This window comes from Mustela erminea, chromosome 4 (assembly GCF_009829155.1).
Source record: "Mustela erminea isolate mMusErm1 chromosome 4, mMusErm1.Pri, whole genome shotgun sequence".
Lineage (NCBI taxonomy): Eukaryota > Metazoa > Chordata > Mammalia > Carnivora > Mustelidae > Mustela > Mustela erminea.
The window spans coordinates 105,452,604-105,457,697 of record NC_045617.1 but is presented as its reverse complement, the minus strand read 5'-3'; positions in this window follow the sequence as shown (position 1 = coordinate 105,457,697).

The following is a 5,094-nucleotide window of genomic DNA, read 5'->3' as shown; positions in this document are numbered from 1 at the left end:
TGACTGAGTTTACCTGCTACACACACTATCAGACAGTAATAATAAGCTGGATTTATTCCAGGTCTAATAATACCACAACATGTTCAGGGAAGAACAGATGGTTAGGATACCTAACACAGGTACCTATATCGGATCACAAGACTAGGTGCACAACTAGTTTAGCGTACCTTTTGGTTCTATGTTTCTCTACAAATAAAATACTGTATTAGAGAGGCAAGAGAGGGTTGAAATCTTGCTTACTATTTCTACTATTTAGATCCTACTAAAAGCTGCAAACCATTCCAATTAACTCTACCTTCTGGGTCAAATATCTAACTGCCCTCCAGGATAGTTCAACTCTGTCTACCATGTATTATTTACTTCCTATCTTGGTATGTTCACTAAAATTACCACCAGTAGTTAAACAGATTGGACCATACTTTTCCGGTTATCGGTCACCTAGAGACGCTACAGTGGTACCAACCAGAGGCTGGTACAGAGGGAGGAGACTAGTAGACTCTGAGTGAGAAGACTCCAGTCTTAGTTTCTGGGTCCACCATTCAGTAGTCAGGCGACTTTGGGCTAATCTATTCTTAACCCTTCAAACTTGTATGTGTGTAAAACAGGGACAATAATTTGTCTGCCTTGCAACATTGCAAAACAAAGAAAGAAAGAAAAAATAATGTATTTTATAACATGATTTAAATGAAAGGTATTATTAATCAGTATATTTTACTGATGGACCAACAATATATTATGACTTAATTTAGACATTTGGTGTGCCCAAGTTTTCGTGTCCGAGAGACCACCAAGGAGCCAACACCGATGCAATCACATGAGGGTTTATTCGACAAGCTTAGCCCAAGTATACCTGACACAGCAGAATAGGGACTTGGACCCTGAACCAGATTACAGTCAGAGTTTTTAAAGGCAGAGTAGGGGTGGACTCAGCAGTAGGTGATTGGGCCACGACTGCTGGCCCTATGTTCCTGTTTTTCTCTGACATGATTTATTACAACATTAAGCTATCCTATTCCTGATATGATTTATTACATCGTTAAGTTACCCTATTCCTGACTGATCTTTGGTATGGCGTGTTGTTCTCGAAACCTTTGGTCAGTCTTCCTGGAACCAGGGGTCATTTACCGGTCACAGAGACAAAACTTTTGGTTAGTCTTCCAGGGGTCATTTACCAGTCATGGAGACCTAAGATGGTTGCGGGGGCCAAGATGGCTGCACTTATGTCAAGGGTAGACTTGAGGTGGGTACAGTCTTGTTTTTCTTGGCCTCCACAATTTGAAGCAAGCATTTACCATATCCTACCTCATATAGTAACTGTAGCTTTCAGAGAACAGAATAAAAATTTGTTATTCAGAAAATATGACATTTTAATGTGTCCCAGAGGAATATAGTGAACGAACACCATTTTGGGGGATGATTTGAGAAGAGAAAACTCAGTGCCAAATCCCTATGATACAATCGGTTCTTGATAAATTACAATGAAAAAGTGAATAATTAATTTAGAGAAGAAAAAGTAGGAAGGTTAATTATCAAACTTGTAGGAAGGCAAATGCAATATCGGGGATTAAAAAATGAATTTAGAGTATTTTCACTCTTCTCAAAATTTTTAAATAAAAATCTTTTAAAAAACTAAAAATATGCCTATTAACTTACATGAAGTCTACAAATTATTTCCATTTGTGCCCCAGAGGATTTAAAATATGCTGATTTGCTAAACCTGACATTGGTGTTTCTTAGAATCATTTATGGAAAGATCTGAATCTTGCTAAAGAGAGGATATAAGTTGGAAAATTGGATAAAGAGAATAAAAATTCTCTTTTCTTATACCTCTGCAGTTTGGTGCATTTTGAAGTGGACACTTGGGGACAAAAGACACTAAAAACATAGAGACTGGAAAATGTATAGAGTCTGAGAGCTATAATCATACGTGATGACAATGATGAGGAAGAAAACTGACAGCTGGCTGCATACAACACAGTTATTGCATTGCCTAAGCTGTGCAGAAACCATTAAACCTCTCTATTTAACATGCAACTTAAATGATTTTAGCCTTTTCCTCCAATCCCACGATTTTCCAGATGCCATGTTTCACCTCCTTATCACTCCAAATGCTCTCTTTGTCAACCTAGTGCTGTTTTCTACAGTCAATCCTCATGTTCATGTTTAAAACTTGTTTTAATTTTATTTTTAAAATTTTACTTCTCTTTTAGATAGAATTTGAAATGGACTATTTCAGTAGTTAACTGTTACAGAAAGTTTGGTTAATTGTTTTGAAACATCAGCATCATAAATAGCACATGGAAGCTTGTTAAAATGCAGATATATATCTGCTACTCCCAAGGACACATTCCATAGTTGGAGCTCACGAATCTATCTATCCTCCATCTATTTCTTTTTTTTTTTTTTTAAATTTTTAAAGTTTTTAAATTAACATATAATGTATTATTAGCCCCAGGGGTACAGGTCTATGAATAACCAGGTTAACACATTTCACAGCATTCACCATAGCACATACCCTCCCCAATGTCCATAACCCCACCACCTTCTCCCTACCCCCCTCCCCTGGCAACCCTCAGTTTGTTTTGTGACATTAAGTGTCTCTCATGGTTTGTCTCCCTCCCATACCATTTGTTTCACTTATTCTTTTCCTACCCCCCAAACCCCCCATGTTGCATCTCCACTTCCTCATATCAGGGAGATCATATGATAGTTGTCTTTCTCTGATTGATTGATTTTGCTTAGCATAATACCCTCTAGTTCCATCCATGTCGACACAAATGGCAAGATTTCATTTCTTTTGATGGCTGCACTGTATTCCATTGTATATATATGCCACATCTTCTTTATCCATTCATCTGTTGATGGACATCTAGGCTCTTTCCATAGTTTGGTTATTGTGGACATTGCTGTATAAACATTCAGGTGCATGTGCCCTTTCGGATCACTATATTTGTATCTTTAGGATAAATACCCAGTAGTGCAATTGCTTATCCTCCATCTATTTCTATGTCTATATATCTATTATCTGTATCTATCTATCTATATACCAGTACAGTCATTCTGATGCAAGTGATCTCTGGATACACTGAGAAACTATGATCTTGATACACCCGACCACAGATGGGAGGCATTGGGGATTCGGGATTCTGAGGAATTTAAAAACTTGTGTCAAGGGAAGGAGGGAGGGGTTAATAGCAATTGAGCAGGGGTTAAGTCATTTTGCTAAGAGCTTTACACGTGTTGTCTCAATCTTACCGAAACCTTCTCAGAAGTGGACATTATTGTAACAGTTTTAGTTTCATCAATCGTTAAGTAGTGGAACTGGAAAGTAAATGTTTTTGTTTTTGTTTTTGGCATCAATGTCTAACAAGATTCTGCTTTTTGCTATAATCCATCAAAAACTTTAATACCTTAAAAAAAACCTCACAATTACTACTAAGTAAATTTGTGAATATTCAGTGCAATGAGGGCAAGGTAAAACGATCTATAAGAAACTCTTTTTAGAGATATTGTCAAATAAATCCAAAGAACTAGTAGGAGAAAGAATTAATGAAAGGGAAATTGCTTAAGTCATGGGGGAAGGTGGAAAGAAATAAAGGATTGTAGTATCTTGCAATAATTTCCAAGCTTTGCAGAAGAGTGATCCCGTTATCAAAAAGAGGGTTATACCTGTACAAAGAGATGAAGTTGATTAGGATTATGAAAGGGAAACAAAACATTATTTAAATTCAGAGACTGGGTACTGAGAAACGAGCCCTGTACTCTTTTTTTTTTTTTTAAGCTTATTTATTTTTGCACTTGTGCCCATGAGAGACAGAATGAGGGAAGGGGGGAGTGGCAGGCAGAACCAGAAGCAGACTCCAGGCTGACCAGGGAGACTGATGCAGGGCTTAATTTAAAGTACCTGAGCTGGGACACCTAGGTGGCTCAGTAGGTTAAAGCCTCTGCCTTCAGCTCAGGTTATGGTCCCAGGGTCCTGGGATTGAGTCCTACATCAGGCTCTCTGCTCAGTGGGAAGCCTGCTTCCTCCTCTCTCTCTCTCTGCCTGCCTCTCCACCTACTTGAGATCTCTGTCTGTCAAATAAATAAATAAAATCTTTACAAAAAAATAATAAAGTACCTGAGCTGAAGACAGACGTCTAACAGACTGAGTCACCCAGGTGCCGGGAGCCGGTACATTTGTTTGACATGACTGTTGTTGCAGGATTTCTTTTTCCTTTAGTGCGTGGGGTTCTTGGTCCTGCTGCTTCAAAGAGTGGAGAGGTAGACCAGAGGAAGAGTGGTAGGCAGCAAAACAAAGTTTATTGAGCAATGGCACAAAGCTCCCAAGGTCAAAGGGGACCCCAAAGGGTTGCCACCAGAGTTTCAAAGTCTTAAGGGCTTTTATGAGAATGTTGGTGGGCTGTTTTAATCTGATTACGCTCATGCACCCAATCAGGTTTTTGTCCACGTGCTCATCTACCTCTCAGGAAGTTGTTCATTGGGAAAGGATAGAAGATTCCTTCCAGGGTGGTGTTTCATAGTCTCAGGGATCAAAAGGGCGGGGCTGCTACAGTCTTAAGGCCTGCTGGCCAGCTGCAAGCCACCAGATCAAGCTATTTAAATATCCTACTGGCTGTTGGGCTGGCTCCCAGGACTGGGTTAGGACACCCAAGTCCATTGCCTTCCTTTTTGTCATGTACAAGTTGTAAGTCCTCCCACAGGAAGACTTAAGGATGGGCCACTAAGTAAAGCCTAGAATAACAGAATGACTAATTAAACTCTAGAATAACAGAATGGGGTCTTTTACATTTTAAGGGTAGTTTCCTCTTCGGATGGGGGCTCCTTGTCCCTGCCTGTGTTTTTTCCAACTATCATCCATTATTGTCATTTAACATTATATTTAACATTATACTATTTGACACAATAACACATTATTATTGTATGGGGTGTGTGTGTATGTGTGTGTGTGTGTGTGTGTGTGTGTGCGCGCGCACGCATACATGTGGTGGGGAGTCAGGGAAAAGACAGATTGTGTTTATGTCATGAAAAATTTTGATGTTTATTCCCTGCCTTGAGCTGCAACTTTACTTCTCTTATTGATATTAACTACTT